At 40.6% G+C, this 9,579-nt stretch overlaps 1 pseudogene; it reads right to left on the reverse strand.

Moving 5' to 3' along the window:
* On the reverse strand, positions 1–993 carry LOC114683667 (annotated as a pseudogene).
* Positions 994–9,579: the final 8,586 nt, after the last annotated feature.

Consider the following 9,579-nt stretch of genomic DNA (forward strand, 5'->3'; position numbering starts at 1 on the left):
TGTATTAAGTGCTGGAACCAGTCATGAAAAACAGACATAGCTCAGAAATTTACCTTCCTTTCAGAAACACTTGATGGCCCCAGACTTTCTGTAGGGCATTCTTCATCTCTGTGTTTCTCAGGGTATAGATCAGAGGGTTGAATATGGGAGCTATGATGGTGTAGAAAAGAGCAAACACTTTATCTTCTGGGAAGGTGGTAGCTGGTCTGATATAAATGAATAGAGCAGGTCCAAAAAAACAGGACTACAACAGTTAAGTGGGAACTGCAAGTAGACAGAGCTTTCTTTCTGCTCTACACAGAGTATGCCCTTATGGTATACAATATGAAAAAATAAGACAACATCTAAACAACAAAAGTCACTAAAGCAACTATGCCAGAGTTAGCAATGACTAAGAGACCTATTATGTGTGTGTTGGAACAGGCCAATTTCAACAAAGGGTACACATCACAGAAATAGTGATCTATTTCATTTGGGCCACAAAATGGTAAGAAGACAGTGAGAAGAAGCTGACTGGCTGAGTGCACAAATCCCCCAGTGCAACAAGCCATGATGATCATGTTACACCTATGTTTGCTCATGATTATGGTGTAATGCAGTGGCTTGCAAATGGCCATATATCGGTCATAGGCCATCCTTCTGAGAATAAAGATTTCAATTCCTCCAAATAAATGAGTTCTAAAGAGTTGTATCATGCAGTTATTATAGGAAATTATTTTCCCTTTCTGCCACTAAGTCAGTTATTAATTTAGGGGTCACTGTGGATGTGTAGCAGAGGTCAGAAAGTGAGAGGTACTTGGGTTGGTCAATGAGCTGAATGCATGTGATAGAAACCATTATGAGTGCATTGCCCATCCAAATAGCAAGGTAGCAAAATAAAAGGAATACAAAGCAGAAGACTTCAGTGTTCTTTTTTTGGGAAAGCCCCAATAGAATAAAAGCTGTGATGTTACTGCTTCTTCTATCCATGGTTCGGTGTACACAAAAAAGGCAAGTCACCTGAAATGACATAATTGAGGAGTTTATGTTTAGAAGTGTCATCTCACAGTTTCTTGACCATATTTTTTTCCATTTCTTTATTAAGAATTTTTTTATTCATTTTACATACCAACCACAGATCCCTCTCTCTTCCCTCTCCGTGCTCCCTCCCAGAGTTCTCTGCAACTCACCACCCTTGCCCTCCTCCAAAAACATAAGGCTTCCCATTGGGAGTCAACAAAGCCTGGTACATTCAGCTGAGACTGGTCCAAGCCCCTTATCTTGCATCAAGGCTGTGAAAGGTGTTCCACCATGAGTAACGAGCTCCAAAAAGCCAGCTCATGCACCTGGGATAGATCCTGATCCTACTGCCTGGGGCCCTTTTCTGCTGTGCTAACTTGGCTTAATCTACTTCAGCTAAATAAAGCAGATGATAACAATCTTGTGTTCAGTTGCAATAGATTTCAGGATTGTGTGAAAATATAAGATGGTTTCAAAGAAATCTTACATCAGATTGAGATTTGTGTTCTATAATTATCCCATGTAATCCTTTGTCCAAATCCATATACTCTCTAGACAGTGAAAATCACAAATAACTGTGGTTAACAATGAAAGATGTCTCAATGTAGGCCTTGTTCTTTTCATTCTTCTATAATGTGTCTTTGCATTACAACAACTTCATGTGATTCTCAATAGAATATAAAATTTAACCAGCTCTGATAATAGGCTTATAGAAGTCACAGAATAATAGAGTGAATTTTTATGGAAATTCTACAGACTTTCACATGGATATTATTAGTTAAGTATTAGTAAAAACAACTCTGAAAAGTACAATCACATTTGAGATGTTAAGCTATATGAGCCTAGGGTCTTGAAGTCACCTTCCCAACTGTCCTCCTTCACAAGGGCGAGTTTAATTTTAACCCATAGAAATGGATCATTGCTCTGATTCTCGCTATCTATCATGAAAAATCATAACAACTGGAAAGATTTGGCTACATGAAATATGGAAATTGTAGTAGATAGTTCCCAGACTTATGACTTGGCTGTTTGAATCATGGACATGCCTGACTCATTAACAGTTTTTACATTTCATTTTTAATACTTCTAAATGAAACGTCTTAAAATTACTTCTTACCAAATAGTCTCAAAAGGTTACCTCTCATCTGCATTTTCAGCTACAATTTCACATTCAGATTTTCTTTTTTTTTTTTAAATTTGTAAATGTTGTACAAATTTGAACAGCTTAAATTGTATATACAGCCAAATAAGAACTTGCATTAATGACTGGTGGGACTTGTAACTTAAGAGCAGGGATCCTTTCCCTTGCCTTGCCCATAGACTTATGGTCTGTGGTCTCCTGGAATGCAGATGCCAAGATATTTAACAACTAGACATGCTTTCATCTTACACGTGAAAAACCTGAGCTCTGAGAGGCTGATATCTCTTCTACCTTAGGTCTGAAATCAAGCAGGGTAGCCAGGATCTTAACACTGCTAACCAATTTAATGGTGGAGTTGGACAAGTGGCTGATATGGGATGGGACAGCAGGAGTGAAAAGCCTTCATTTTCTTGTCTTCAAACCTCAACATAGCTGATTCCAGGCCAGCAGGCTGATGTACCCAACCCTACCTATTACAGCACTCAGAACCTAATTTTATGTCTAACAGCAGCCTTGAATGCGTGGGACAGAGTTGAGGAAACAGGAAAAAAAAAAAAAACTAGTCATTTACAAAGGTTATGCAAGGCCCAAAAGAATCTTTCACAAATTTTTTTTACAAAGACTGGCTTCAGCAGTAAAGAGAATGGTCTCAGGATTCAGGAGCTAGTAAGATAATAATTGAATCTTTGGCCTTTGAGAATGCAAATGCAGCATGCAAAAGAATAATCAGGCCATTAAAGGCAAGATCTGCACCTTTGGAAGATTGGATTAGAGACACAGGTAATGTTGAGGCTCATGAGCATGATGATATGTGGGTAGGAGAATTTCAAAAGGTTTGAGGAATGTTAGATGTTTTGGATGTGGAAAGCAAGGACATTTGAAAAGGGACTGTAAACAGGTCATTCCTAGAAACAATGTTTCTTCAAGGAACAATGGCAACAGAATGCCCCTTCCTTCTGGAGTATGCAGAAGATGTGGTAAGGGAAAACACTGAACCAAGGAATGTAGATCAACAAAGGACAGACAGGGTAATCCTTTGCCTCAGTTGTCAGGAAACTCCCAGAGGGGCCTCATGCATGCCCCCATAGCAAATCCAGTTCAAAACTTTCCTGCAGTCATAGAGAAAACCCCTGCTCAGAGTGATTAAATAACCAAATACCTATTGGAATAAATCATGCTGGTCAGGATGATGAAACAGAGAGAATAGAAAATTCAGGAGAAAACATAAAGAAAATTTATTGGCAAACTTCTATTAATGAACTCAGATTAACATCCCTCCAATCGCAGAAACAAATCATAAGCTAGCACATGTTTCTGAGAGAAATATTAGAAGATATTGTTGTAAGGAGTGGTCACCAGCCATCCATATTATACAAGAAAAGGGCACAACTGATGATCTTCCAAAGACACCAACAGCTCTACCTTTAAAATGGTTAACAGACAAGACTGTGTGGTTCAGCAATGGCCTTTAACAACAGAGAAACTCCAGGCTTTAGAAAAGCTGGTAGAAGAACAGTTAAATGCTCAGCATATTGAAGAATCAACCAGCCCTTGGAATTCTCCTGTATTTGTTATTAAAAAGAAATCTGGTAAATGGAGAAAAGTAACAGACCTTAGAGCAATTAACAAAGTAATTCAGCCAATGGGCTCTCTACAGTCTGGATGCCTTTGCCTACTCTGTTACTAGAAGGATGGCCTCTCATAGTTATTGATTTAAAAGACTGTTTCTTTTCTTTCTTTTTTTCTTTTTTTAATTTATTTTACAATACTATTCAGTTTTATATAATAGCCATAGATTCCCTTGTTCTCTCCCTTCCTGCTCCCCTCCCCTTCCCCCCAGCACACTCCCCATTCCCACCTTCTCCAGATCAAGGTCTCCCCCGAGGACTGGGATCAACCTGATAGACTCAGTCCAGGCAGGTCCAGTCCCCTCCTCCCAGATTGAGCCAAGCATCCCTGCATAAGTCCCAGGTTTCAAACAACTAACTCATGCAACGAGACCAGAACCTGGTACCACGGACTAGATGCCTCCCAAACAGATCAAGCCAATCAACTGTCTCACCTATTCAGAGGGCCTGATCCAGTTGGGGGCCCCTCAGCCTTTGGTTCATAGTTCATGTGTTTCCATTCATTTGGTTATTTGTCCCTGTGCTTTATTCAACCTTGGTTTCAACAATTATCGCTCATATAAACCTTCCTCTTTCTCACTAATTAGACTCCCAGCACTCCACCAGGGGCCTAGACATGGATGTCTGCATCCAGATTGCTCAGACCTTGGATGGGGTTTATGGCACAACTATTAGGGTGTTTGGCCATCCCATCACCAGAGTAGGTCAGTCCCGGCTGTCTCTCAACCATTGCCAGCAGTCTTTTGTGGGGTATCTTTATGGATTTCTGTGGGCCTCTTTAGCTCTTTGTTTCTTCCTTTTCTCATGTGGTCTTCATTTACCATGGTCTCCTATTCCTTGTTCTCCCTCTCTTTTCTTGATCCAGCTAGGATCTCCCGCTCTCTTTCCCTTGAACCTCGCCCTTCATTTCTCCCACTCATGCCCAGGCTGTTCATGTAGATCTCATCCATTTCTCCGTGTCTTTCTTGGGGTCCCGTTTTCCAGGTAGCCTCACTGGTGATGTGAGTAGCAGTCCAGTCATCCTTGTTCCACATCTAGCATCTTCCTATGAGTGAGTACATACCATATTTGTCTTTCTGAGTCTGGGTTACCTCACTCAGGATGATTTTTCTAGATCCATCCATTTGCCTGCAAACCTCATGATGTCATTGTTTTTCTCTGCTGAGTAGTATTCCATTGTGCATATGTGCCACAATTTATTTATCCATTCTTCAGTTGAAGGGCATCTAGGTTGTTTCCAGGTTTTGGCTATTACAAACAATGCTGATATGAACATAGCTGAGCAAGTGCTCTTGTGGTATGATTGAGCATTTCTTGGGTATATGCCCTGGAGTGGTATAGCTGGATCTTGGGGGAGATTGATTCCCAATTTTCTAAGAAAGCACCATATTGATTTCCAAAGTGGTTGTACAAGCTTGCATTCCCACCAGCAGTGGAGGAGAGTTCCCCTAGTTCCACATCCTCTCCAGCATAAAGTGTCTTCAGTGTTTTTGTTCTTAGCCATTTTGACAGGCGTAAGGTGGTATCTCAGAGTTGTTTTGATTTGCATTTCCCTGATGATTAGGTATGTTGACCAATTCCTTAAATGTCTTTCAGCCATTTGGGTTTCCTCTGTTGAGAATTCTCTGTTTAATTCTAAAGCCCATTTCTCAATTGGACTGTTGGTCGTTTCGATGTCTAATTTCTTGAGTTCCTTATATATTCTGGATATCAGTCCTCTGTCACATGTGGGGTTGGTGAAGATCTATTCCCATTCTGTAGGCTGTCTCTTTGCCTTGTTGACCATATCCTTTGCTCTACAAAAACTTCTCAGTTTCAAGAGGTCCCATTGATTGATTGTTTCTCTCAGTGTCTGTGGTACTGGTGTTATATTTAGGAAGTGATCTCCTATGCAAATGCATTCAAGACTATTTCCTACTTTCTCTTGTAGCATGTTCAGAGTAGCTCGATTTATGTTGAGTTCCTTCATCCATTTGGATTTAAGTTTTGTGCACGGTGACAGATATGGATCTATTTGCAGCCTTCTACATGTTGATATCCAGTTATGCCAGCACCATTTGTTGAAGGTGTTTTCTTTTTTCCATTGTACCCTTTTGGCTTCTTTGTCAAAAATTATATGTTCATAGGTGTGCGGGTTAATGTCAAGGTCTTCAATTCAATTCTAATGGTCCACATGTCGATTTTTATGCCAATACCAAGCTGGTTTTATTACTGTAGCTCTATAGTAGAGCTTGAAGTCAGGGATTGTGATTCCTCCAGAGGTTGTTTTACTGTACAGGATTCTTTTGGCTATCCTGGGTTTTTTGTTTTTCCATATGAAGTTGAGTATTATTCTTTCCAGGTCTGTGAAGAATTGTGTTGGTATTTTGATGGGGATTGCGTTGAATCTGCAGATTGCTTTTGGTAAGATTGCCATTTTTACTATGTTGGTCCTGCCTATCCATGAGCATGGGAGATCTTTCTATTTTCTGACATCTTCTTCAATTTCTTTTTTCAGGGACTTAAAGTTCTTGTCATATAGGTCCTTCACTTGCTTGGTTAGTGTTACCCCAAGGTATTTTATGTCATTTTTGGCTATTGTAAAGGGTGATGTATCTCTAATTGCCTTCTCAGCTTCTTTGTCCATTGTATATAGGAGGGCTACTGATTTTTTTGAGTTGATCTTGTATCCTGCTGTGTTGTTGAAGGTGTTTATAAGCTTTCAATTCCTGGGTAGAATCTTTGGGGTCACTCAAGTATACTATCATGTCATCTGCAAATAGGGAAAGCTTGACTTCTTCCTTTCCAATTTGTATCCCCTTAATCTCCTTATGTTGGCTTATTGTTCTGGCTAGAACTTCAAGTACTATATTGAATAAGTATGGGGAGCGCAGACAGCCTTGCCTGGTTACTGATTTTAGTGGAATTGCTTTGAGTTTCTCTCCATTTAATTTGATGTTGGCTGTTGGCTTGCTGTAAATTGCCTTTATTATGTTTAGGTATGTTCCCTGTATTCCTGATCTCTCCTAGACTTTTATCATGAAGGGGTGTTAGATTTTGTCAAATGCCTTTTCTGCACCTAGTGAGATGATAATGTGGTTTTTTTTCTTTGAGTTTGTTTATATGGTGTATTACATTTATGGACTTTCGTATGTTGAACCACCCTTGCATCACTGGTATGAAGCCTACTTGTTCATAGTGGAAAATTGTTCTGATGTGTTCTTGGAGTCTGTTTGCCAGTATTTTATTGAGTATTTTTGCATCAATATTCTTTCTTTGTTTCATCCTTGTTTGGTTTAGGAATCAGGGTAATTGTAGCCTCATAGAAGGAGTTTGGTAATTTTCCTTCTGTTTCTATTATGTGGAGCAATTTAGAGAGTATTGGTATTAACTCTTCTTTGAAGATCTGGTAGAATTCTGTGCTGAAATCATCTGGTCCTGGGCTTTTTTTGGTTGGGAGACTTTTTTTTTTCCATTTTTATTTTTATTTTCATTTTACTTTTTTTTATTTTTAATACATTTTTTTAAATTATTATTATTTTACAAAACCATTCAGTTCAACATAATAGCCACAGATTCCCCTTTTCCCCCTCTCGCCCACCCCTCCCCCCAGCCCACCTCCCATTCCCACCTCCTCCAGATCAAGATCTCCCCCGAGGACCGGGGTTGACCTGGTAGACTCAGTCCAGGCAGGTCCATACCCCCCTCCCAGACCGAGCCAAGTGTCCCTGCATAAGTCCCAGGATTCAAACAGCCAACTCATGCAACGAGCCCAGGACCTGGCACCAATGCACAGCTGCCTCCCAAACAGATCAAGCCAAATGACTCTCTCACCCGTTCAGGGGGCCTGATCCAGTTGGGGGCCCCTCTGCCTTTGGTTCATAGATCCTGTGCTTCCATTCATTTGGTTATTTGTCCCGGTGCTTTATCCAATCTTGGCTTCAACAATTCTCACTCATATAAACCCTCTTCTTTCTCACTAATTAGACTCCCAGTGCTCCACCAGGGGCCCAGCCGTGGATGTCTGCCTTCAGATTCCTCAGTCCTTGGATGGGGTTTATGGCACCACTATCTGGGTGTCTGGCCATCCCATCACCAGAGTAGGTCAGTTCCTGCCGTCTCGCGACCATTGCCAGCAGTCTTTTGCGGGGGTATCTTTGTGGATCTCCGTGGGCCTCCCTAGCTCTCTGCTTCCTCCTCTTCTCACCTTCTCATATGGTCTTCATTTACCATGGTCTCCTATTCCTTGTTCTCCCTCTCTTTTCTTGATCCAGCTAGGATCTCCCACTCTCTTTCTCTTGACTGTCACACTTCATTGTTCCCACTCATGACCAGGCTGTTCATGTAGATCTCATCCATTTCTCCGTGTCTTTTTTGGGGTCCCGTTTTCCAGGTAGCCTCACTGGTGATGTGAGTAGCAGTCCAGTCATCCTTGTTCCACATCTAGCATCTTCCTATGAGTGAGTACATACCATATTTGTCTTTCTGAGTCTGGGTTACCTCACTCAGGATGATTTTTTTCTAGATCCATCCATTTGCCTGCAAACCTCATGATGTCATTGTTTTTCTCTGCTGAGTAGTATTCCATTGTGTATATGTGCCACAATTTATTTATCCATTCTTCAGTTGAAGGGCATCTAGGTTGTTTCCAGGTTTTGGCTATTACAAACAATGCTGATATGAACATAGCTGAGCAAGTGCTCTTGTGGTATGATTGAGCATTTCTTGGGTATATGCCCAGGAGTGGTATAGCTGGATCTTGGGGGAGATTGATTCCCAATTTTCTAAGAAAGCACCATATTGATTTCCAAAGTGGTTGTACAAGCTTGCATTCCCACCAGCAGTGGAGGAGAGTTCCCCTAGTTCCACATCCTCTCCAGCATAAAGTGTCTTCAGTGTTTTTGATCTTAGCCACTCTGACAGGCGTAAGGTGGTATCTCAGAGTTGTCTTGATTTGCATTTCCCTGATGATTAGGTATGTTGACCAATTCCTTAAATGTCTTTCAGCCATTTGGGATTCCTCTGTTGAGAATTCTCTGTTTAATTCTAAAGCCCATTTCTCAATTGGACTGTTGGTCGTTTTGATGTCTAATTTCTTGAGTTCCTTATATATTCTGGATATCAGTCCTCTGTCACCTGTGGGGTTGGTGAAGATGTTTTCCCATTCTGTAGGCTCTTGCTTTGCCTTGTTGACCGTATCCTTTGCTCTACAAAAACTTCTCAGTTTCAAGAGGTCCCATTGATTGATTATTTGTCTCAGTGTCTGCGCTACTGGTGTTATATTTAGGAAGTGATCTCCTATGCCAAGGCATTCAAGACTATTTCCTACTTTCTCTTCTAGCAGGTTCAGAGTAGCTGGGTTTATGTTGAGGTCTTTGATCCACTTGGACTTAAGTTTTGTGCACAGTGACAGATATGGATCTATATGCAGGCTTCTAAATGCTGATATCCAGTTATGCCATCACCATTTGTTAAAGATGCTTTCTTTTTTCTATTGTACACTTTTGGCTTCTTTGTCAAAAATTATATGTCCATACGTGTGTGGGTTAATGTCAGGGTCTTCAATTCGATTCCATTGGTCCACATGTCGGTTTTTATGCCAATACCAGGCTGTTTTTATTACTGTAGCTCTATAGTAGAGCTTGAAGTCGGGGATTGTGATGCCTCCAGAAGTTGTTTTATTGTACAGGATTCTTTTAGCTATCCTGGGTTTTTTTTTTTTCATATGAAGTTGAGTATTGTTCTTTCCAGGTCTGTGAAGAATTGTGTTGGTATTTTGATGGGGATTGCACTGAATCTGTAAATTGCTTTTGGTAAGATTGCCATTTTTAC

The sequence above is a fragment of the Peromyscus leucopus genome, chromosome 4 (assembly GCF_004664715.2).
Source record: "Peromyscus leucopus breed LL Stock chromosome 4, UCI_PerLeu_2.1, whole genome shotgun sequence".
NCBI lineage: Eukaryota > Metazoa > Chordata > Mammalia > Rodentia > Cricetidae > Peromyscus > Peromyscus leucopus.